General features: G+C 40.9%; 1 long non-coding RNA gene across 2 annotated transcripts; it reads left to right on the forward strand.

Annotated features, from left to right (window-relative positions):
• Nucleotides 1-824: 824 nt before the first annotated feature.
• Nucleotides 825-8051, forward strand: LOC117273794 (uncharacterized). Of its 2 annotated transcripts, none has more exons than XR_011410807.1 (4): nt 825-1297; nt 4436-4530; nt 6884-6952; nt 7789-8051. It is a non-coding gene; the product is annotated as an uncharacterized lncRNA (long non-coding RNA). The 2 variants fall into 2 exon arrangements; XR_011410808.1 differs by lacking the exon at nt 825-1297 and adding an exon at nt 2115-4362.
• The last annotated feature ends 18667 nt before the right edge of the window (nt 8052-26718 follow it).

Here is a 26718-nt window from a genome sequence, read left to right on the forward strand (position 1 = left end):
ACTGTTGATTGTTATATAAAACGACTGATATAATTGAGGCATCTCAGAAAACTCATCACATCTTTCTTGTTCTTTGGCAGTGGCAAGTCTTGAATATCTTTGATTTTTGACAGGTCTAGATTCAATACCACAGCGGCTGACGATGAAACCTAACAACTTCACAATAGGGACTCCAAAGGCACATTTTGCGGGGTTCAACTTCAAATTATATTTTCGAAGTAGGTCAAAAAACTTCTTCAGGTCTTCTATGTGGTCTGAACTCCTTTTGGATTTGATGATAACATCTTCCACGTACACCTCTATTTCCTTGTGTATCATGTCGTGGAAGAGGGTCGTCATGGCTCTCATATAAGTGGCCCCAACATTCTTCAAACCAAATGACATCATTTTGTAATAATATATCCCCCATTGTGTGATAAAGGCTGTCCTTTTGGCATCATCTTCGTCCATCCAAATCTGGTGATATCCTGCGAAGCAATCCACAGAGGATTGGAGTCCATGCTTGGCGCAGTTGTCGATCTGTATGTGTATGTTGGGCAACGGAAAATCATCCTTAGGACTTGCTCTGTTCAGGTCTCGATAGTCAACACACACTTTGACTTTTCCGTCTTTCTTTGGAACCGTCACAATGTTGGCTAACCAGGTCGGGTATTCGACCAGTCGAAGAACCTAGGCTTTGATTTGCTTGGTAAACTCCTCTTTTATCTTCAGACTCATATCTGGCTAGAATTTTCTAAGCTTCCACTACTACAAAAAAGGCATATGGTGGCAATTATTTAACGGCAATAAACTAATTGCTAGTAATTAATTCCATAAAGGCCAATATTAGCGGCAATTGAATAATTTCCAAGAATAAGTACTTTTTCCGGTAATTAAAAACAATGGCCACTAAAAGCTTATGCCTTGTACAGAGCGGGAAATTTTTTTGCCCTCCCTCAAAATTATTTTTCATTTCCCTCAATAATATTCATAATCCATTATTTCATTCTTTCATTCCCTTTTCATCGAGAATGAGGATTGAAAATTCAATGAAACCCTAACGTCCAAAATTCTAATTCTTGCTCAATTGATTACCCGCTTATTCATCATCGAATTCATCTTCTTCCTAAAAGTATTACTGGACAAAGATCCTTTATTTTTCCTATTAATTAATGAAGGAGCATCAGAATATTTGAGGCTTTGTTCTTGCACATCAATGTCAACAGTTCCAGTTACAAATGCAGTATGGGATTAGAAGCGTTGTACATTGAACACGCCACTTTTCTGAAATGAAGAAGCCAAGAGCTATGTCTCTAAGGTCATGGTCCCTTATAATCTTTTTTTTTTTACGTGTGTAGATAAATTGCAATTGTCAAACACTTTTCGGCATCAGGTGCTTTGTGGAATGTTATTGATTTTCTGGAAAATTTATTTTTATTTGATTTTATAGTCATGTTCTTTTGATTGTTGTATTCTTTGTGTTAGGAGAATGAAATTTAATCTTGAAATACTATAGATCTATAAAGAAAAAACAAATCTTGAGAAACTGTAGCTAAAAGAAGTATTAATATAGAACGCTTCAAAAACTTGTTGGGACCAAACACACTCACGCAAGTATACGTGGTCGTCAAGTAATAGAGTAGTGAATAGAGTATCGTTCCCACGAGGACTTATGATTAACTTTTGACTAATTCAAACTCAAATAGCATATCGATTCATGTGATTTCTTATAAAATAAATAATTGTCTAATTTACTACCTAAAGACTATCAAGTAATGGAATACCAGAAATCAACACAACACTTAAATAGTTTTAAATAACAATCAATGGGAGATAATATTCCAGGGTCACGGGTTATTTAACAATCATGTTGCATTCTTTGCTTAAAATAACTAATTGATTTATCTGGATTGTTGGTTCACAGGGTTGATATTACTCATAAAAATTTGTCGAGCCCTTACTCGCCTATTCGAGCTAACTTAATACCTATATGTCTATGGAATTAAACTTAACAAGAACGCATTTACAATTCCTGTATTGCAACCGAGCAAGGCAATTAGGTATATGTCTATCCCAATTGCGAATCCTTTCCCCGATGCCCGGGTTTAAGAACTTGCTGTATTTAATTCTATATGCAATCTAGAGTTCCCACTTTCGAGTTCAACTCTAGATTCGTAGATAGTATTTCACTGTTAGCTACTTAGCAAAATAATTAAAAACAGAATTAAATAAACAACCCAATATGATAGAATCAACTTCGTCAAATTAAACTTCAAACATCAACATTCATGTATACCCATGACCCTAGAACAATAGGGTTCTTAGCCATTCATATTCAGGCAATCATCAAAAATTCACAAGAGTGCATAAGAATCAATAAAAGAAAGAGAGAATAGGAACTCAAGACGAATTCCGTGGTTTTAGAACTTTGTTGTGGCTTTTTCCCCTTTTCCAATATGTCCACTCACCTAAATGAGGCGTTTTTGGCTTATATATTGCGTACAAAAGTCGTGGGCCAAAGCTCTCCTATTCCTAGTCCAAATCGGCTTCAGGGATTGATGCTAAGATGGATGCGACACATCCACCTCGTCCTCCGTTTCTCAGCCTCACATGCGAGAGTGGATGCGACGCATCCACCTCGTCCTCTATTTCTCAGCTTCACATGCGAGGGTGGATGTGACGCATCCAACCCTTGTTCCTCCATCTCAGCTTTGCCCAGGTGCGGATGCTATGGGCCGACTTCACTGCTAAGGGTGCACGAAATCTGATCTTTTTCTAGATTGGATGCAACGCATCCAATCTCTCTTCCTCTACCTAGAGCACCTTTTCTTCATATTTTTACACTCCAAACACCCTAATTCACCACACATAACTCAATTAGTCATAAAACCAATAATTAAACCATGTTGGGCTTTTTAAAGATCAAATAACATCAAGAAGCGGTTAAAACATGGGTAAAGTAACATCAACACATATCGAAATATGCCAAACATCAATTATAGCTATGTAGTTGCTATGAATCGTTCTAAATTTTCTTATTGTTGCTAAGTTAGATAAAATAAAGGAGGACAAACTAATAAATTATTTGATGATTACAAAACAAATTAAATATGAGATATGACAGCAGTGCTGAGGTCATATGCAATATTTACTCTAACCATGTGACTTGGACTACATATTTCAATTTGCTCTTTTGATGAATTATATGTTTAAATTACTCTTCTCAAACAAGGGGATATACTGTAGTTTCATATGAATGCTTCATGTTGGGGTAAAGAGGATGAAAACTAAAAAAAGCGTCATACTTTAACTTATAGTTGAGGTGATGTGATGTGGCAATGATTTAAGTAAAATTTTCTAATCTGAATGTATTACCTAAAACAGTTTTTATGAGAAAATATGTTGTCCATTAAATGTCTTAGGAAGTTGATTGCCTTTTTGAACACTTCGATGCATTAACATAAAAAATAATGGCAAAGTAAGTTAGACTTTCACTCCTGACAACCTTACACAACAAATATATTATGTGTTAAATATGATTTTCGTACCTTTTTGTATGAAAGTCACCTATTGAGTAAGCCATTCCTGGTTCTATTTTTAGGTTAACTTCACATTCTTCAAAGGGGTACTTTGTTCTAATTGTCATGTACTTTTAGGGTACTTCCAATTGGCATATACGTTTTTTTAATTGTCTAATGTAGTTCTCAATAGAGTGAGGATTGAAGATGGTGAGAATTTTGTTCTATTTAGAGATATGTTGTTCTGTTTCCATTCTTGCATAGGTAGATGCAGAAACTATTACAAGATACTAGGGAAGCTATTTGATGTTCAGTGCAAAAGCTGAATACTAATCTTATTGTACTAGATTATCGTATGAACTTGGAACTTAAAAAGCTTGTTTTCCTTTTCCATCCATGGTGCTGCTGCTGGAGTTATTAGACAAGTTTCTGCTAATAAGCATGAATTAGTTGATCTTTCTATGGGATACTTCTAGTGTCAATTGATCTTTATTAGTGCTTGATTATTGTCATAGACAAATCATTTTCAATTTTTCCTTCTTTATTTTTGTGAAGTTTAGATGCAAGTTCTAGTCGTAAAGAAACCTGAATGAAAATTAGCTTCTAATATGAGAATTTATATTCTCAAACTACCATTTTCCCTCGATGTTCCACTTCTAAAGAAAAGAATATATATATTTTTTATTTCATAATAGCACTACTTTGGAATGACTTCTACGAGTTCTTGTAGCTAAAGTGCTTTCTCATGGAGAACGAAATATGCGAACCTGATTTGGCAATATGGTCGGTAAACAATATGATGAAGAAGTGCAGTTTTTATTTGTGTTGAGTTTGGTGGAGATTTTTCTTAAGTCTCTTATTGAAGGTAGGTTTATATATTATAATATGCTAAAGATACTTGTTCCAATTGTTTCCTAATGTGTTGATATTTATAATAGGTCTCTGATGATCCATGTCAAGAAAATATAATATATCCCTTATGAAAATAGTGACGACGAACGAGCAACACAAGGACTACTACTGCCATTTCAAAGTAAAGATTTCTTTTCTTTTTGGTATTTGAATATATGTTGCTAATCTCCGCTCTGCAGCTTCCTATCTGTCCATGGTATAATAAAAGAAATATTTGGTTATTAACTCTTTGTTTTCAGTCCTCTCGTTTAAGTAACTATTTGATTGTCCTAGAAAAGATAGTAGAATTTATTTGTATTGGTGAGCATCTAATATGGTAATCCCTTAACTGTCTTTTCTTAATATTCTATTATCTTGCTTATTTCCATTTTTAAAGAAATATAGTACTTTATTTGAAATTACATTGTGCCATATTGAATATGCACCTCTTTCTTTTTGTTTACCCTAAAATGATGTAACTTTTTCTACATAAACAAAGTGAGATGAAACATATCTTGGCACTTTCAACTACTCTTTCTTTTCTGCACATGCTCTACAAAGTAATGTTAAACAATTTTAGGTCTTTCTAATACATATTAGTTCAAACATGGACATTTAGTTTTGAAAAGAGTCTTTTTAAGAGAAATATTAGTCACACATTGAAGGTTCTGTATGGGATATAATATCAGCCGGTTGTATCACTAATGTCAAGAGCTTTCATGCATAACCATAAGTCCTTCCTTAGTGTTCTAATCATTTCGAATGTAAGATATCCAAGCGATTATGTCTTCCTCGGAACATTTCCTTTACCCATTCTAGAGGAGATGGAAAAGAGAAGAATGCTTCATGCTACTTTTACCAGTAGGCATCAAACAATTATACACAAAAACATAAGTAAATTTATAAAGTAAAACAGAGAACTGAAGTAAATGGCATCTATCTTATTGATATTTCAGATAGGAATAACAAATTTCATGAGATTGTCAGCTTGGTCCGGATTCAGTTAGGATTTTTGCCATTTCACATAGTTGCAGTAGAGTGGCAGCCCGAGCATGTGATTTGATTAGTTTAGAACCTAGGTATGTAGTCTTGTGAAAATTATCTTAAAATTACTGCTGCTCTATTTCTAGTTTTGGTTCTTAGATAGTGCAGTTGTAATTTTGTTTCTACGTAAATATATTTTTTGAAATATTGAGAGATTGTTGAGATCCTCAAAAATCAACACTAACGACCCGGCCGGTCGTTTTGAGAGTTTGAATTATACGGAGACGACTCCGGAATAGAGTTTCGACGGTTCCAGTAGCTCTGTAGGGTGATTTTGGTCTTAGGAGCGTGTCCGGATGTTGATTTGGAAGTCTGTAGGTCATTTCAACGTTAATTGGCAAAAGTTGGAAAATTGGATGATTTTTGAAAAGTTTGACCGGGAATGAACTTTGTGATATCGAGGTTAGATTCCTATTCCGGAAGTAGGAGTAGGTCTGTAATGTCAATTATGACTTGTGTACAAAATTTGAGGTCAATCGAACTTGATTTGATAGGTTTCAGCATCGAATGTAGAAGTTAATAGTTCTAAAGTTCATTAGGCTTGAATCGATGTGCAATTCATATTTTTAACGTTGTTTGATGTGATTTAAAGGCTCGACTAAGTCCGTATGGTGTTTAAGGACTTGTTGTTCTATTCAGCCGGGGTCCCGAAGGCCCCAGGTGTGATTCGGATGGAGTCTGAAACAAATTTTGGACTTGTGAAAATGCTGAAGCTCCTAGTTCTAGTGTCATCGCACCTGCGGAAGGATTGACCGTAAGTGCGGACTCGCATGTGTGAGAAATGGAGCGCAGAAGCGGTTATGCGCAGAAGCGGTGGGGAGATGCACAAGAGCAACTGGGTCGCATGTGCGACATGTTTTGCCGCAGGCGCGCACGTGCAAGTGCGGCCCTATTCTCGCATAAGTGGACCCAGGGGACTTTAGTGAAGTCCGCACCTGCGATGGAAATTCCTCAGGTGCGGAGCCGCAAATACGGCTGTGAGTTCGCAGGTGCAAATTCACTGGGCAGAAAAGGCCTAAGTTTGAGGGTTTGATTTCATTCTCCATTTTTGGACCTAGAGCACGGATTGAGGTGAAATTTTGAGAGATTTTCAGAGAAAATATTTGGGTAAGGATTCTTGACTCGTTTTTGATTAAGCTCCGCTAATTTATCAATAATTTTTTCATTTAATCAAGGATTTGGGTTGAGTAATTTGGTAAAAAATGGTGAAAGTTCTTAGACCGAATATTTAGATTTTGAAAGGCCAAATGAGGTCGGATTTGAGTAATTCTTGTATGGTTGGACTCATTATCAAATGGGTGTTCAGATTTTGTAATTTTGGTCGGGTTCCGAGATGTGGGTCCGTGTCGACTTTTTGGAGCAATTTTTCAATTCTTTTGCTAAAGTAGTAGTTTTATTATTTAAATTAGTTTCTTATAGTTACATTTATAGTATGTAATTGTTTTGGCTAGATTCGAACCGATTGGAGTTGGAAAGTTGAGGGAAAGGCATTCTTATTGATTGATTGGGCGAGATTTGAGGTAAGTGACTTATCTAACCTTGTATGAGGGAAATTCCCCTTAGGATTTGTTACTATTATGGTAAATTGTAATACTTGAAGGCCGTATATGCGAGGTGACGAGTGCGTACTCGGCTAAATATTGAAATTCAGTTTTTTTTCTAAATAGTTCCTTTTATTTCCTTAACTGAGTTACTCTAGCATGTGTAGTCATCATGTTTAGCCTAATGTCACATGTCTACGTATCTTATCTCTTACTTGCAATTTGTGCAACATGCTTAGTTGAATTACCTGCTTCCCTGATTTTGTATTCAGTCTTTAACTGTAGGATTCCTTGCTATAATTTCATTGTTCCATTGGTTATGTGTTGCATATTTACTTTTGGGACTACGAGGTGGTACCTCGGGAGTACCCCCATTGCATATTTACTTTTGGGACTATGAGGCGGTACCTCGTGAGCGCCCCTGTTGTGTATTTACTTTTGGGACTACGAGGCGGTACCTCGGGAGCACCCGTGTTGCATATTTACTTTTGGGATTACGAGGCGGTACCTCGGGAGTGTCCCTATTGTTTACCTCTATTTGTTGTGTTGTGGTCGTTGTTTCTTAACTTGTAAGATTTTTGTTTTTCTTCACGTGTTGCAGTTGTCTTCTTGAATCCCACGTTATCGTTCTGTAAATTTCCATTGTTCACTTCTCAATCATTTCATTATATTATTATATCTTTTGCCTTGCTTTCTATTATTTCCAGTAGGGCCCTGAACTGACCTCGTCACTACTCTATTGAGGTTAGGCTTGGCACTTATTGGGTACCCTTGTGGTGTACTCATACTACGCTTCTGCACATGTCTTTGTGCAGATCCAGGGACATCTTACCAGCCCCGATATTAGTACGTTGTATTGCTACTTTGGGGACTTCAAGGTACACATGTCCGCAACCGCAGGCCTCGTAGCCCCCTTCTATTCCGTTCTTTTCTTATTTCTTTATATTTTGATAAATAGTGATGTATATGATTATTCGGTACTGTACTTAAAGCTTGTGACTTGTAACAGTTTACCTTTGTGGTTATGTAGTTGGCACTATGAAATTATGGATTAGTAGTTGTTTCGCTTAAGATTTAATGTAGTGCATTAAGCTCTTTTGAATGGATCTTATTATTATTGTTATTATTATTATACTTGAATTTTAATATGTATAACGTGCAATAGAAAATCATGAAAAAATAAACCTTTTTGGCAATCAGATGGATCTTTACTGGAAATAAGAGTAGTATATGGATAAAGACCAATAGGCAGATAGTTTTGGTGGCCATTACATTTGCTGCTAAAAGGGTTCTTTTTGAATGGTCTTTATCCGGCAATTGAATGATGTTTACCAGTAATAACAAAAGCCATAAAATGTGTGGCCTTGGATATTCTGGGGAGTTTTAGTGGCCACATTTATTACCGGTAAATTATTGCCGTTGAAGCTCATGAACTTTTAGCGGCAATAAAGGGGATCTTTACCATCATTTGTTATAATGGTCGCTAAAATCTTTAGCGATGCTGGATTCGCCGGCCAATGATTAATTGCCGGTAAATATTTTTGTCACGCTCCGACCTCAGGAGCGCGATCGGCGCTCAACAGAGTTACCCCGGTCGAGCAAGCCTGCACAGTGTCGTCTACCCAACTCACCCATGAATAAAAAAAAGAATATATTTCATCAATTAGACAGTAAGAGGTCATGAGAATAACACCAGTTCATTTTTATTAGTTACGTCATTAACAAGTCTCTAAAACACTACATTGTATAATCATGTTAAAGTGGAACAGATGATACGATTACAACATTTTTAGTTCCAACCTTCCCAAAAATAGATACAACCCACACTATTCCTATGGATCCTCTACAAGGAACAAAAGAGTGTTATGACAGTGCCGGCAACAAGTCTCCGGCTATACCTCAAAACGCTATGTACAAAGAATAAGAGATACATGACCTCGAAATGAAGTGGGGCTCACCAAGTCAGATGAGGAGAGGGTGTGTTGCTATCACTGATCAATACCACCTACTATGGAACCGCCTGCATCCATTAAAGAGCAGCGCCCCCGGTAAAAGGGACGTTAGTACTGTTATGCGGCGCCTTCCTGAGATTTCTTGGAATGGCGACGTTAGGCTAAGCAACTGATGTCAGTGCGGTTGTCCGCCAACTAAGGTCCCTTCCGTACGCTAGACTAGATTGTCAGTGTCGTAGGGGAAAACCAATGTCGTGAGCAGCTGAGAGAACTAAAATGAGCAATTGATGATGAAAGCTGATTGTATTGATGAAATAAAAGCTATTACAAAAGATACACGGTGTCGGGGGGAAGAGACACCAGTACAGTAAAATGTTTGCTTGCTTGAATGCTTGGTCCCTCTTAATAATGCTTAAAAAAAATAAACCAAAGTTACATGACTTGACCTATGAAAGTTGTAGAAGGACATTGAAAATAAATGAAGTAAAACTACTCTATATTTACAATGAAAATGACTTAGTCTTCTACAAGGTAGAAACAAGTCCGTTGGCAGCAAATTTTTCTTGAGCATCAGGGTCCCCGCGCGCGGTGCTGTCGGCGCGCGCCACACTATTTGGATATGTTTGCGGCTTGGCGCTGGCGCTTGACATCGGATCTGCGCGCGCGGCACTGTCTGTGCACGCGGTGCTGTTGGCAACATGATGGTCTATGCGCGCGGCATTGTCTATGCGCGCGACACTGTTGAAATTCGCCAGCCGCTGGGCGCTGGCAAGGACTATCAGTGGGGCGACAGAGGCACATGTGCGCTTGTCACTTGGCGTTGCCGAGACCACGGGGACGACCATAGTGCTAGACGTTGTGAGGCTTGCCAGGACGCCACGGGGTGCGTCCAAGGGGTCATGGGGCGAGGCTGGAAAGCAGACCATGACATTGTCCCCCACCTGAGTTGGCGACGTCCTCGGAGCCTTACCTGCAAGATGATGATTGGTCGGGCTCTTGTTGGCTGGGAGGTCTGTTCCCCTCGGTCTTGTGAGGTGGCTTTCTGAATGATGTTCCATGTCTTTCTGAAATGATCTGAGGCGGCTGACATGGAAGACTGGATGGATTTTTCACCAGGCTGGAGTATTCACCTGGTATGTGGCTTTTCCAATGCGTCTTTCAATGGACAGGGGTCCGATGTATTTTTGCAATAGGCGAGGGTCATGGGTCCTCACTGCAAACAAGTATCGCTTAGGGATTCTTACCACCACTTTGCCTCATGCTTGATGTTGGACAAAGCGAAGGTTTTGTTCGGCATACCTCGATGCCCTATCTTGAGCTTTGACAAGATAGCTCCGCACTATCTCCAAAGTTTGCTCCCATTTCTTTGAGAAACTGGCAGCTCGAGGCAATTTTGGCATGTTTGGTGCATTCACAGATTGTGGGAGTAGCGGTTGTTGTCCGGTAATAATTTTAAAAGCGTTTTTGATTGTACACGTGCACTTTTGTGAATTGAAACACAGTTGAGCAGCATCCAGAAGCTTCACCCAATTCTTCTGTGATTCGGTTGCAAAGTGGCAGAGATATTCCTCCAGCATGTCATGGAACCGTTCTGTCTGGCCATATGCTTGTTGATGGAAGTTTGAGTTATGACTCAATTTGGATCCGAGACACCTGAAGAGATGGGTCCAAAATTTTCTAGTGAAGCGTGAGTCGCAGTCACTAATAAAGTCTTTGGGCAGGCCCCAATATTTGACAATATGAGAGAAGAAGAGTCGAGTTGTATCTTCTGCCGATATGTTCTGTGGGGCTGCTATGAAGGTAGCATACTTGGAAAATCGGTCTACTACAACCAAGATGGTTGTAAGATCTCCGACCTTGGGTAGTCCTTTGGTGAAATTTAGGGAAATGCTTTCCCAAGGTCTTTGTGGGACAAGTAGCAGCTCCAAGAGTCCCGCTTGTGCTGAGTGATACGACTTGTCATTTTGGCATACTTGACAAGTCTTCACCTGAGTCGCTGATGATATGGTCTTTGATTCTTGATGCTGAGGGCAGCCGGAACCATAGGTTCAGGTCTTTTGACTCCCTTCTTTGATTGCATGGCCGAGATGTTTTCAGCGGCCATCTTTATGAGTATGCATGGTATGATGCGAGATTTGGCCTCGTTGTCTCCCATCATCAGGAGCATGTCGGCGTATGGTACCAGTATGGTGTTGGTCTGCCTTAGGAATTTCAATCCCACTATAAGTTCGAAGTCATCGATGATAGCTATGTGTAGGTTGAATCTTACCTTGTATGGACCAAGCTTCATTGGCACTTCTTTGGCTATTCCACTCACTGGCTGGGATGGTGAGTTGATACCCTTGACACGGCCCCTGCACTTTTGCACAACTAGACCAAGGCGCTCCACCTGAGTCGAGGCTAAGTAGTTGTGGGTAGCACCTATGTCTATCATTTCCCGGATGGGTCTGCCATTTACTTTCATTTTGACGAACATTAGGGTCCTCTCTTGTGTTGTAGGAGGCCTCTCACCCACCTTCTATTTCCCTTTCTTGGAGATTGGGCATGCGTTCTTCTTAGGGTTACCAGCACTGGTTCCCGTTAAGGTATCAGGGATGGAGCCAACAATTGCATTGAAGGCACCTACTTGCTCTGCGTCGTCTGAGTCGTCATGATCTGACCCATCTTCAACAGTATGATGAGCATTGATTTATGTATTTGGTCATTGATTAATCCAATGTTCCCTGCCGCAATGATAACATTCTGGAGGGGGCTTTCTCCCATAATTATTGTTGACTGATGCAGCACTGTTACTGCTTAGGGATGGAGTCTTAGACTTGGATGCACTTCGATCTCCTCCATTTCTACTAGGGCCACCGTTGCTAGGTCGGCTCCCGTTGTATCCCCCTCGGACAGACGGCTGGGGCCTATCCTTCTGAGTTTCCATATGATAATCCCCAAGGCACTCTGCAGCTTAGATGTCCTTGGGCAAGGTATCTACCCTTTGTCTTTGCATCTCCATACGAGCATGAGGTTTAAAACCTTCTATGAATGTGAATATTTTGTCTTTGTCCCCCATATCCCGTATGTTTAGCATGAGCACAAGAATTCCCACATGTAGTCCCGCACTGACCTGGTCTGGCAGAGTTCCCGCAGCTTTCTCCGTGTGTTGTATTCCACATTTTCGGGGAAGAACTGCTGGCGTATGGCTTCCTTCAGTTATGTCCATGTCTGGAGAGTATCTTCCCCGGCCCTGATGGCTTCGTATTTCTCTCGCCACAAGAATTTAGCATCGTCTTGAAGATACATGGCAGCAGTTGCTACCTTTTTGGTTTTTTCCAATTGTCCTACGGCATCGAAGTATTGTTAGATGTCGAAGATGAAAATTTTCACTTCTTTAGCATCCCGAGCTCCGTTGTATGGCTTTGGCTCCAGAATTTTCAGCTTTTGTGGCACAGGGGCAATGTTCATGGCACCCCTGATTTGGTTTTCTCCTCCTTTGAGCAAGCCTTGAAGGGCAATATTGACAACATTAAGCTGGCCTGTCAAGTTGTCTATGGTTTGCTGCATGGCAGTCATTTTGTCTACCTCTAGTTCCCGATGGGCTAAATCCTCGGCACGTTCTTGCTGGAGGTCCTCGAATTTGCCATGAATTTCGGTTGCCTCTACGGTTGCCGTTTTCCGGTCTTCCTCAGAATCGTGACTGATGTTTGCTATGTCAACTTTGGCCTGCCGCATTCTGCAGTCCAGGTCGTCCAACTTTGCACTAGGCTGGTTCTTAGATCAGGCACCGTATCCAAGATGGGCCGTAATACGTTAACCGTCTCTTCAAGGACCGTGATGCGATCCCCGTAATTCACCATGATCAGAAATAGTGGTAATGGCAATGCGTTCCCTCGTCCGATGTCGACCCTAGGCTCTGATACCAACTGTTACAAGACGCCTTCCTGAGATTCCTTGGAAGGGCGACATAAGGCTAAGCAACCGATGTCAGTGCGGTTGTTGTCCTCCAACTGAGGTCCCTCCGTACGCTAGACTTGATTGTCAGTGTCGTAAGGAAAAACTAATGTCGTGAGCAACTGAGAGAACTTAAATGAGCAATTGATGATGGAAGCTGATTGTATTGATGAAATGAAAGCTATTACAAAAGCTACGCGGTGTCGGGGGGAAGATACACCAGTACAGAGAAATGTTTGCTTGCTTGAATGTTTGAATGCTTGGTTCCCCTTAATAATGCTTAAAAACAATAAATCAAAGTTACATGACTTGACCTATGAAAGCTGTAGAAGCACACTGAAAATGAATGAAGTAAAACTACTCTATATTTACAATGAAAAGGACTTAGTCTTCTACAAGGTAGAAACAAGTCCGTTGGCAGCAACTTTGTCTTGAGCATCAGGGTCTGCGCGTACTGTGTTGTCGGCGCGTGCGACACTATTTGGATCTACCTGTGGCTAGGCACTGGTGCTTGGCATCGGATCTGCGTGCGCGGCAGTGTTTGTGTGTTAGGCATTGTTGGCAACATGATGGTCTGTGTGCACGACGCTATTGGAATTCGCTAGCCGCTGGGTACTGTTAGGAACTTTCGGTGGGGCGACAAAGGCACATGCGCGCTTGTCACTTGGCACTGCCGAGACCACGGGGCCGACCGTGGTGCTAGGCATTGGGAGGCTTGCCAGGACGTCACGGGGCGCGTCCAAGAGGTCATGGGGCGAGGCTGGAAAGCAACCCATGACAATGCATATGGAATAGTACTAGTATGTAAAACTAAACACCCTCTCAATAGAACGAGTAACAGTAAACAGAGAATAAACATGAAATCAATAAGAGACTCAAATAGTACCAAGGTGTCAAGTTAGGGGAAAGGTAAATTTCAAGTAAGTTTCAGTAATTTAAGTTGGGAGATCTTTAGCACCGATACACCACCGTGGTTTAGCACGGAGTCCGATCTCAGCCCGACCGGCTAAGCCGTCTCACCCCGAGACATACACTCACAATACCACCATGTGTGCGGCATGGCGTCCGATCTCAGTCCGATCGGCTAAGCCGTCTCACCACAATGCCGTGTGGGTCGACATCACATCACATCTCGCTAGCAATAATCTCATTCCATTTAAGGGGAAACATATCAACACACCAATCTCATCCCATATAAGGGGAAACAATCTCATCACATTAACACGGGGATTTAACCATCAATCACTCCTACACCGGTACATATAGTTTCGGGGTTAGGTTGTTCCGACCTACCCTTCCTCGGTGGCTAAACGATACTCCCAGGCATTTATTATTAAAAGGGTTTACCACTCATTTCATAATCTTTCTCATATCATTCATTTCATTAGCACCAATGGCCATGATGCAATATCATTCTTGGCATAATGGCCACACATCATATTTCATGTTCTCTTCTTTTCACTTTCAAATATCATCATGGATAATCAACTACAAGGTCTTTCTAATTAAGACTTTAAACACATATTTGAGCAATTTAGGGTCTTAGGCGCATGTGATTTCTTACACAATTGAGATGATAGCTTTCATTAGAATCACGCTTTTAAATCATAACATAATAACACATAGCCCGCACTTAAACCACATTCTCAATAGTGACTCAACATAACAAGAATATTTGGAATACATATTGAACGCATATTTATTTTGACACAAGGCTTATTTGGAATAATCAATTTATAATGAGGATCACGGGACTTATAAGGATATTATGGTGTTCAATTCTAAGAGAAGGGTTTAGCCAACATACCTTGCTTTGAGCTTTCCTTAATTCACTACACAGTTCCGGAATCCTAGAATTTTTGATCTATTAGAGATATAGCAAAATTGAACATAAATTAGGAAGGAGTTGATGTTTCCAGCTCATGTGAGCATTTTATCAAACTCTAGGTGGGCATTATTGTTACTAGCTTCTCCTATGGAGGATTTCCTTCACCCCACAACCCAAAGTCTACCCATTTGAGTTCAAATACCTTCCCACAACCCATGAATATACATGCATGCATAAACAACAACCCTCATCCTCAAAACCTTCTTCCCCATTACCTATTCCCAAACAAAATTTCGTAATTGAGGGTTAGGGCTAGAATCTTACCTCTTGGTTGAAGGCCTTGTGAGCTTTCTTGTTGAATTTCAAAGCTTGGACAAGATTTTGGAGGAAATATTAGCTTAGGGATTTCAACTCTCACTCTAGGGCACTCCCTCCCTCTAAAAATACCAAATATGCCCTTTAGAAATGGTCCCTTACGTCTAATTATCGAGATAGGGTCGAGTTAAAAAGTTAGAAAAATGAAGCCCCGGTGAATATATGTGGTCGCATATGCGACCATATAATGCTTCTGCGGTCCGTAAAATGGACCGCATAATGGTCCAAACATTTGCCCAGATTTCTGCCTCAGTCTACGGCAGATCTGTGGTCCGCAGATCAGTTCTACGACTGCAGAATGGGCCGCAGAAATGCCCTGCATTTCCAAAAAATTTCTTCAACTCCACAACGCACTTTTCAACCCAAAAAATCTGAACCACAAAACCACGAAAGTCTACTTTAGCACCACGAAACCTCGGGTTTTAGGTAAACTTTTACGGGGCCTTACAATTTTTGTGGCAATTTTTATTGCCACTAAAGAACATATTAATTGCCGCTAAAAGGATTTTTTTTGTAGTGTTCTGCTTTACCGACAGACACATGGGGTTGGTGGGTAGCTTGTGAGCTACTATGGATGTGCTTAACCCAGTCATGTCATCATTGGACCATGCAAAAATATCCTCATATTCCTTTAGAAACTTGATATACTCTTCCTTTTCTGACGGTGATAGATGACTGCTTATGCGAGCTTTTTGACTATTTTTGAATGCCCTAAGTTAACTGCCTTAGTTTCCTCCAAGTTGGACTTTGGTTTATTCTCAAAATTCTCTACTTCTTTGATAATTTCCTCAGGTATTATATCATCTTCCAAATCTTTCGAATCACTGTCCTTATGTTGCGTTGTCTCATTACATGTCACAGTCGTAAGTTCATCAGGATATGTAATAATTACACTGAAAAGAATGTAGAGAGATAATAATAAATACGAAAAGCAATAACGCATTAAGAAAGCTTAAAACTGTCAACAAGTATGACTCAATGGCTCGAGTAATTATTTCAAAACAAAATACTGAAAATATCTTAAATGCTCAAAAACAATTTAAAAACAAGTCATGCTAATTCTGTCAAGCTACCCAGGTACTCGGCGATCTCGGGATGGTGCAGCGGTCCAGTCCTTGAGAACAACTCCTTCTCCCACTGTCTGAATAGTAAGGTCTTCCTCCTCCTTCTCCTATAAAATTGCACTGCAGTCCATATCTTCCTCGTCGAGAAATAACTTCCTCATATCGGCCAAAATCTCGTCTTCCCCGGATCCCCACATCATGTCAGTCTGGCGGAATGTCTGGTGCAATAGTTGTATAGGTTGTTCTAGAGGATAGTAATCGGCGCGCTACGACGGTGTCCAATCCTGATATTCTTGCACGGTATATTCATACCTGAGCCCAAAGGTCGGGCCATGATACTGCGGTCATATGGGTTCTGTGATCCCCTGAAGCTTTCGGCCAAGACCCTTGCTTGGTTCATATCGCGTCCACAACAATATTCTTTCTATCTTATTGCTCCACCATCGATCCTTCTCAATTGCGTTTACTCGCTCAATGCGGTGGTAAGTTTCTCCTCCCAATTTCCTCATGTTTTCAATGACTGGAATGGTCTGGTTGGTGTAGATAGGGTTGCTTCCGTATCCATGAATGATCACCTCCTAATGATTCCACTAGAACTTCACAACCTGGTGTAGAATAGAAGCCACTGCCCCAGCTGCATGTATCCATGGTCGTCCCAACAATAGGTTGTAAGTGGCATATATATCTAGCACATGGAATTCGAATCAAACCAGGTCGGGCCCATCTGTAGATCAAGGTTGATTTCTCCGATAGTGGCTTTCTGAGTTCCATCAAATGCTTTCACATTCATGCTTCCCATTCGTATCTCATGCAGGCCTTTACCTAATATTTTCAGAGTTGTCAGCGGGCATATGTTCAGGCAAGAACCTCCATCTATCAGGACCCTGGAAATGCACTTGTCTTCAAATTGCACAGTGATATGCAATGCTTTGTTGTGGCGCAACCCTTCTGGTGGTAACTTATCTTCGTGGAAAGTAAATTTATGACTCTCCAGTACCTGCCCGACTATGTTAGCCATTTCTCCACTAGTGATATCGGCGGGTACATAGGCTTCACTTAACACTTTCATCAAGGCATTCTTGTGCGCGTCTGGATTTTGCAACAGTAACAAGATGGATATCTGGGCGGGAGTCTTGTTCTGGTAGAGATCATCAGCGCTTGTTTCAATGATATATGGCTTAGATGCAGCTTTTTTGCTTGTTCCTCCTAGATTCTCAGGTGTGTAAACTCTACCAGTTCTAGTCATACCTTGCGCAACACATGTCTCTTCCATCTTGGCCTTTCCCTTTCTTCTTTCCTCCGCAACATAATCCCATGGGACAATATCAGACTTATAAGATGGTGTGGGAGCTACCATCACGGTGAAGGGCGTAGCTACCTCGACCTCAAATGGTGCCTGGGTTTGTACCATAATCGGCGAGAGGGTGACAGAAGATGTTTTAGGAGCATCTCCTTCTCGAATAAGTCCAATGGATCCTTCTTGATCACATTCCTCATCAGTTTCTATCACATTCACTTCCTCACCCCTATGATCTAGGAGAGGGTTATTACGGACATTTAGCGCGACTTCTTTTGCCTGTATAACCTTGGTGTCGATCAATGTATGAATCTTATCCTTCAACATGTGGCATTTTTCAATGGTATGACCCTTCGTGCCTGAGTGATAGACATAAGTTTTGCTGGGGTTAACCCACTGGGAAGGGTTCTCAGTAGTAACAATAGGAATAGGGTGACGTAACCAGCGACCTTTAGTCTCTCATACAGTTGGGCTATGGGTTCAGCGATTGGGGTGTATTGTATGGGAGCTCTGCGGTCAAAGTTTGGTCATGGCTTTGGGTAGTTTTGGCGGGCGGGTGGAGGTGAATGGTAATATGCAGGTTCAATGTTATAGGCATGGTATGTGGTGGCAGGGTATTGGTATTTCATAGGTGAGGGTTGATAAGTGGGTAGAGGCGTTTGGTATGTGAGGTGAGACTTAGGGCCTTGGGCTACCATCACGGTACCCACTTCTTTCTTCTTCGAAATACCTCCTAATTGCAAGGCTTTTTTTGTGGCTTGCAGTGCCTCAAAATTGGTTACCATCCCACTCTTGATTCTTTCTTCTATCCTTTCTCCTAACTTGATGATGTCTGAGAACTCGTGATTCTCGATTACCATAAACCTTTCATAATATTGCGGATCTGGAGCTCTAACAAAGAACTTGTTCATTTGTTCCTCTTCAAGTGGCAGCCTCACTTTTGCGGCCTCTGATCTCTAATGAGTAGCATACTCGTGGAAGGTTTCTGTCAGCTTCTTCTTGAGGTACTAGATGTAGAAAACATCTGGCCCGTTCTCTTTATTAACATTTTGAGTAAACATACTCAAAATCGGGATTTGAAGGTTTCAATAGGTTCGGATCAAGTTTCGGGGTGGACCGACAACATTTCGGCGCTTATTGTTGGAAGTTTGCATTTTGAAGGTTTTAGAGTTTTCTAAGTTTGACTTGGGATGGACTTTGGTGTTATCGGACCCTGTTTGGCATTCCGATTCTCAGGGTAGGTTTTTCTTGTCATATTGGACTTGTGTCTCAATTTTGGTATCATGCCAAGTTGTCTAAGTATGATTCATCGCGTTCGGAATTAGTTGGAAGAAGTTTGAAGTTTAGAAGTTGATTAGTTTAGTTTGGGGTGCGATTATTGGTTACAATTTTAATTTATGTGTTCCGAGACCTCAGGTAGGTCTAAATTATAATTATGGACGTGTTGGTATAATTGGATGGGGCTCCGAGTGGCTTGGGTGAGTTTTGGACCACCCGGAGCAATGTTGAAGTTGGAAGATTTTTGTTGGTGTTGGTGTGCCTCGCGATCGCGAAGGTGGTCCCTCAATCGTGAAGAAGGAAGAGGGGAAGCTGCTGCTCTTCGCAAAAAACAAATAAGGCCCCACGAACGTGATGGAGGACTTGGCTCCTTTTCGCGAACACGAAGGAGCCTACGCGGATGCGAAGAAAGAAGAGGAAGGGACTGGGAAGGCAACTTTGGCCTTCGCGAACGCAAGGGTTGGGGGCTAGTTGTCTTCACGAACGTGGCTGGGAGCTTGTGAACGCGAAGAGGAAGGTTTGGTCAGGAGCAATGTTGTCCTTCGTGATAGTAAGGCTTCTTCCGCGACCGCGATGAAGGATGTTGGGGCAGAATATAAGATTTAACTTCGGGACTTAGCTCGTTTCTTCCTATTTTCTCTTGGCTTGGGCGATTTGGGAGCCTTTTGAAGGGCCATTTTCATCAAGTTTTACTAGGTAAGTGATTTCTACTTATTGTGAGTAAAATACATGGATTAGGTGTAGATTTTAACTTGGAAATTATTAGAATTGTGGGATTTTGTTGCAAAAACTATAATTTGGTAACAATCAGATTTGACCACGGAATTAGCTATGGAATTGGATATAAATTATGTATTTGAGTTCGTGATTCCATAGGTAATATTTATCGTCAAACATTTTCGGAGTCCGAGCGCGTGGGCCCGGGTTGAATTTTGTTGACTTTCCAAGTGGAGTTGGGAATTGATTCTAATAGTTAAATTATGAGTTCTTAAGCATATATTGATTGGATTGCACGTCCCTTTGACTAGTTTTGAGTGGCTCGACGTCGATTTAAGGTGTTAGTGAAGTGTTGGAGACCAGTAGTGGACTTGGAAGCAAGGTAAGTCTTTTGCCTAATCTTGTATGATGGAACTATCCCCGTAGGCACTTTATTGGTTATGTGCTACGTGTTATGGGTACTACGTACATCCGAGGTGACGAGCGTCTGAGCGTAAGCTAGATTCTTGGTTATGTCCGAGTTGAATTAGACCTACTTCATGCCTTACCTGTAATACTTGAATTAATCTTACTTGTTTGATTACTTGAATTCATAAGTGAGCTTGAGACTAGAATTTATGTATTTGGCTTCTTTACTCTAAGTTTGGATGTGATATTTGATTATCGGTAACAATTATGCTTTCTCTGCATTCCTATCCTCATGTTGTGTTTACGTGATCGGTAGTTCTGTGTTTTCATGACTCGCACATATCTTCATGATTGGGACTAGTGGCCTGATGAAAGTTTTCTCTATTCCTATAGGATAGTGTCTTGCTCCTCAGCAATGTTATGAAAGCTTCTCTATTCCTATGGGATCGGGCCGTTCGCCTTAGCAGTGTTAAAAAATATCATTATGGAAGTGAGTCGTTAACCTCAGCAGTATTATGCGATGCATTTATGGATCGGACCATACGACCTCAGCGGTATTGAGTAAAATTATTCTTATGGGATCCGTCCATTCTCCTTCGGACTCGTGTGTAATATTCGATAGGGAGCCAACGTACATATAAGTTTTCCTGAGTTGAGATTTGGCATTGTATTTGATAATGGTTATCTTTATTTCCTTCGAGGCAGTTATGGTATTTGATGATTTCGTAATTATTTGTATGTTGAGAATCATGTTACTTATATTTATCTATTTTGTTGCTACTTGTTGTACTTCATTACTTTTATATACATTATTATTGGACCAATAGTAAGTGTCGATATCAATCTTTCGTCCCTACTTCTTCGAGTTTAGACTAGATACATACTAGGTACGCATTGATTTTTGTACTCATACTACACGTTTGTACTAATTGTGTAGGCGTTTCCACATGGCATAGTTGTAGTGGTTAGCCGGTTGAAGCGGCTAGGGCGCGTAGTCAAGTGGTCACTCAGGCGCGTAGTCACATCATCTGGAGACTTAGTGGTGGGCTGCTCTCCATGCTTCGACCCACAGCACTCGGAGTCTCCTTCCCCCTTTCTTTATTTTATTATGTCTATTTCCATTCCAGACAGTAGTTGTAGTGGTTTTGTATATATTCTGCTAGATGCTCATTCACTTGTGACACCAGGTTTTGCGCATTTTTCATAGATGTTCAGAGTTGTACTTGATATTTATATTATTTTGCTTTATGTTTTGTTCATATCTCGTGACTTAGTAAGAATTAAACTATTTTATCATTGTTTCTAAACCTATCTCCGTTCGATTATTGTAATTCTTGATTTTAAAAAGTGTTATGAATGGTTGTTGTATTGATGGTTTATCGTTGGCTTGCCTAACGATAGTAGTGAGCACCATCACGGCCTATGGTGGAAATTGGGTCGTGACAGTGTGGTATCAGAGCACTAGGTTCATATAGGTTTCACGAGTCATGAGCAGACCTTGTAGAGTCTTGCGGATCGGTACGCATATGTCTGTACTTATCTTAGAGAGGCTATAGGGTGTTAGGAAACTTTTCTTTCTTCACTTCCTATTATGTTGTAGATGTTGTTCTAAGTCTAAATATCTCTCTTATTCTCTCACAAATTTGGTCTGCGTACACTCTACCCTCCCCAGACCCCACTTGTGGGACTATACAGGGGATTGTTGCATCTATATTCTCTCACAGATGGTGAGAACGCGCATGACGGCATCACCCTGTGGTAGAGGGGCTGCTCCCCTGATCGTCAGAGATAGAGGCAGAGGCAGAGGGAGGGGCAAAGCTCATATTGGAGGACAAGGGCATCTTAGAGTTGCCCCAGTGGTACTGCTAATAGATTTGGTGGATGATCATATCATTGAGGAGCAGGATGAGGTACCTGCAGTTGAGTGGGCCCTGATAGATTTCATGACCGCACCAGGCTTTCAGGAGGTCATGGGTCGTATGATGCAATTTATGAACTCAATGGCTCAAGCGAGACTATTTCCAGTGGACCCAGCCACCTTTCAGGGAGGAGGGGGAGCACGGACCCCTTCCGCTCATGCACCAGGACACGCCATTACTATTTATCAGATCCCAAGTGTACTACGTGCGTGTGGAGTTTAGCCGGTTGAAGCGGCTACGGCAGAGACTAGAACAGTCGCAACCGTTGAGGAGCAGAAGCGGCTGGACAGATTTACTAGGCTTCATCCTCCCCACTTTAGCGGTGAGAAGTCAAAGGACTCGCAAGATTTCATTGACCATTGCAGGGAGAGGCTGCATAAGTTTGTACTAGCGGAGTACAACGGGGTAGACTTCACCACATTTTAGCTAAAGGGGAAGGCCCATAGATGGTGACAGTCTTATCTCCTGAGTAGTCCAGTAGGTTTACCTCCCTTGACTTGGGATCAGTTCACGCACATCTTCCTAGAGAAATATATTCTAGCTTCATAGAGAGAGGAGTTTCGGGGTCAGTTTGAGCGGCTGCAGTAGGGTCGGATGTCTGAGACCGACTATAAGGCAAGATTCACAGAGTTGTCTCCTGATGCAGCTATCATACTTCCTACAAAGGCAGAGAGAGTGAAGAGACTTATTGCGAGTTTGCACTATGGGATTCAAGTTTCTATGGCTCGATAGGCAGAGTTGGGGACTCTCTTCCTCCATGTAGTGGAGATAGCTCAAAGGATCGAGCATATCCGCATTTAGGTAAAAGAGTTCACATCGAGTAACAAATGACCTCGGCATTCTGGAGGGTTCAGTGGCGCCTCGTCTGGGGGCAGAGGTTAGATCGGGAGGGGCCATCCTAGCAGGCATATGTATTCAGCACCACAGCCTATTCTGTGTGCTCCAGCACGACCTTACTTCAGTGCTAATCTATAGAGCACCTACAATCTACCAGCTATTCACGGTTACTCTAGTGAGTACTCGGGTTATCAGGGCCAAATCTAGAGTCAACAGTTTCCCACTCCGATAGGTTGTTTCGGGTGCGGGAAGTTTGGTCTCTTGAAGAGATTTTGTTCCAGACTTTGGGGCAAGCAGTGCAGCACAACCATCAGCTCATGATTATCGCACCAGTTGCCACACCGCACGTTCAGTCGGCCTGAGGCAGAGGGCAGGTGGGTAGGGTCGCCCTAGAGGTTGAGGCCAGTCAGGTCGCGCTTTGGCTAGATTCTGTATTATTTCTATCTATCGTAGAGATGCTTCGGTACTATTTTATCCATGGTATACCTATTCTATGTCTCTTCTATTTTTGTATCTCTTGCGTCCTTTAGTGTTCCTGTATCTGTGTCCACACTGGTAAGTGATTCTGTTATTGTGGATCGGGTTTACCGGTCCTAAGTGGTGACTTTCTGTAGGTATGAGACCAGAGTGGATCTTCTACTACTCGATATGATTGACTTTAAGGTTATCCTGGGCATGGAATGGCTATCTCTGTATCATGCCATTCTTGATTGCCATGCCAAGCCTGTTACAGTGGCGATGATAGAGTTGCTTAGGCTGGAGTGGAGAGGTTCATTTAGTAGTGCATCCAATAAGGTTATTTCTTTCTTGAAGGCTTGACATATAGTCAAGAAGGGTTGTTTGGCCTATTTTTTCACGATACTGTTGTGGAGCTCCCACGATAGTTTCAGTTCTTGTGGTGCGAGAGTGTTTCAATGTATTTCCTGCTGGCTTTTCCAGGAATGCCGCTGGATCGTGATATCGATTTAGGCATTGATTTGGCACCAGGCACACACACTATCTCTATTGCGCCTTATCGTATAGCTCCAACGAAGTTGAGAGAGTTGAAGGAGAATTTTTAGGAGTTGCTTGAGAAGGGATTTATCAGGCCGAGTGTGTTTCCTTGGGGCACACAAGTGTTATATATGAAGAAGAAAGATGGGAGTATGCATATGTACATTGATTACCACCAGCTGAATAAGGTCACCATCAAGAATAAGTATTTGTTATCATGCATTGATGATTTATTCTATCGGCTTCAGGGTGCTAGGGTGTTCTCAAAGATCAACTTGAGATCTGTGTATCATCAGCTGAGGACTCGTGCTTCAGATATTTCTAAGATGGCTTTCCGACCTAGATATGGGCACTACGAATTTCTGGTGATGTCTTTCGATTTGACTAACGCTCATGCAGCATTTATGGATTTGATTAATAGGGTGTTTAGGCCATATATGTATTCATTTGTCATTGTCTTCATTGATGACATATTGATCTACTCGCGTAGCATGGAAGAGCACTAGCATTATTTGAGGGTAGTGTTTCAAAATTTGAGGGAACAATTTGTAAGGACATGTAAAATAAACAAATATATGTGAAAATGGTTTTGGAACATACTAAGGGCCCATTTGGACATAAAATTTCATGGAAGATTTTTCCAAAACAATTTCACTTTTTTCGAAATCAGCATTGGTTCATAAATTTTCCAATTTTCACTTGAAGATGCATTTTGAAAATTTTCGAAAATTTGAAAAACTCCAAAAAACTGTTTTTCAAAATTCACTCAAATCACTCACAAAACTTTTAAAAAAACCCAAACTGAAATTTATGTCCAAACACAACTCTAAATTTAAAATACCATTTTTACTTTAAAAACATTTTCACCATTTTTTCGAATTTTACAATTCTTATGTCCAAACGCCTACTAAGGATGTGTATAAATGGGAAGAAATTGTTTGGAAAGAAAAATTTCGAAATATCAAGCGGAAGAGATGTCCTAAATTGCACATCTCGTGACTTTGAATGGGTATAACTCAGGAAATACAAAAACAAATTTTGAAAATTTTCATTTGAAGGTGGATGCCTTCGAGTCTACTTTCCAAAGTATAAAACCATTTGTTATTTGAATATTTCTACAAGAAGTTATAATCAAAATACCAAAGTAAGGCAGGTGGAACCAGGAAAGTTTTGCTAAGGGTTTAAGGCCTTAAATCCCGCCTCGAGGTCTCCACTTATCTTTTTGCATACCTCATATGCCATGGATGAGGGTGACATCGTGTAATCATGGTTTCATACTCATATGAAGGTTTGGAAGTGAATTGGGTCTATATCATAGCAAGGTATTGAAGGAGGGTAAGTTGGAAAACAAGAAATAGAGAAAGGATGCAATTGGGGGGGGGGGGGGGCTCATCTGAACTCATGCGCGCACGGGTTTGAACGAGCCAATACCCCTAGCCATTTTTGAAAATAGTGAAGTAAGGCCCCAGCGCGCGAACTTGAATGAGGGACCGTCCATGTCCGCGCGATGCACAAGGATGTACGAGCTAGGCCTGAAGCCTTTTTAAAGGGCATTTCGGTACCTCATTTCTCCCACTCCTCTTTGTTGATTCTTAGAGCTCCTCTCCACTCTCTCAAGACCCCCAACTCCTCCATCTTCTAGGTGAGTAATCCCCACTAGTTTTGTATTTCATTCCATCAATTTCACACTAAAACTAACTCAATCCACTGTGAAATCATTGGATTTTCAAGGTATCTTCCCAAGAGCTCAAGTGAGGACTTTGCAAGATTTACTCCCAATAGGTAATTCCATCTCCTTGGACTTGCATGCATGACTTAATAATGAATATATGAGTAGGAATTTAGAGGTAGAATTTATAGGAAGGTGATTGGAAGCCTTATGTTCACCCATTGGAATTTTTAGAATTTGTAGAGAATGAAAAGTAATTCGTTTGATGAATTGGTTGGTTGGGTGTGAATAGTAAGACACGAATGTATTGTTGGAAGTCCTAAACTATCTAAGTCTGTTTCTAGTATGAATTGGTGGGTCAACGAGTGGGTATTGAATGAAGAAATATCATTGATGAAGGTCGTAGAGAAATGCACACACTAGATGCTTGACATAATGCCTAAGTGAGCAAAATGTAAGCATCCTTACTAATATTGATACAATTATATTGCATTGTTGTAGATTGAAGTTTTTTGGTGTGGTGGACCATCGTAGTATCATTAAGGGGAGAATTCGAGGTATGTTTGGCTAAGCTTCTTCCCATAAAATCGATTTCTATGAAATCCTCCATGATCTTTTAAGTATGATTTATTTATGATTCCATGCCTTAGCTTCCAAATTGCTAGAATATAATTTTGGGTGACAAGCAATTATATGCTACCCATGTGTTCCTTCCCAAGTCATGACTTTTATGCCATGAAACTACATAATTGAAATGCTTAAAAATATTGAATTACCAAATGCTCATGAAGCTATACACATTCCTTATTTTCTATTGCCATGCTCTTTTCTTTCAAAATTTTCCAACGTCTTTAGTTTTCAAATGCACATGAATATGAAGTTGTGTCCTTCCAATGATATAAATATGTCTCTATGATTTTCAATGACTCAATGCATATGTTATAAATTGAAGGAAAGCATCTGATATGTGGCCATTGTACCGAGAACGAAGAGTATCATGTATGGCCAAGAGTGCCAATGAAATGAAAGATTTTATGAAAGGTTATGAGATGAATATATTTCTTTTTATATTGAAATGTTTTTGGGAGTATCGTTAGGTCACCAAAGAAGGGTGGGTTGTAGAGGCCTAAGCCTAAAACTACATGTATCGGTGTAGGGGATTATTGGGGGACAAATCTCCTTTGCACTATGATTAGATTATTCCCCTTGACTGGGATGAATTGATTGCTAGGAAACACCATGTCAACCCACAAGGAATTGTGGTGAGACGGCCTAGTCGATCGGGCAGAGACCGGACGCCATGCTGCACACATGGTAGTTTCGCATTACTATGTCAACCCACATACATTTAGGTGAGACGGCATAGTAGATCGGGCTGAGATCGGACTCTATGCCATGTGGATAGTGGTGTGTCGATAGCTAATGATCTCCCAATAAAAAATGTTAATGCTTATTTGAAGATTGTTTATGTT

The sequence above is a fragment of the Nicotiana tomentosiformis genome, chromosome 9, assembly GCF_000390325.3.
Source record: "Nicotiana tomentosiformis chromosome 9, ASM39032v3, whole genome shotgun sequence".
NCBI lineage: Eukaryota > Viridiplantae > Streptophyta > Magnoliopsida > Solanales > Solanaceae > Nicotiana > Nicotiana tomentosiformis.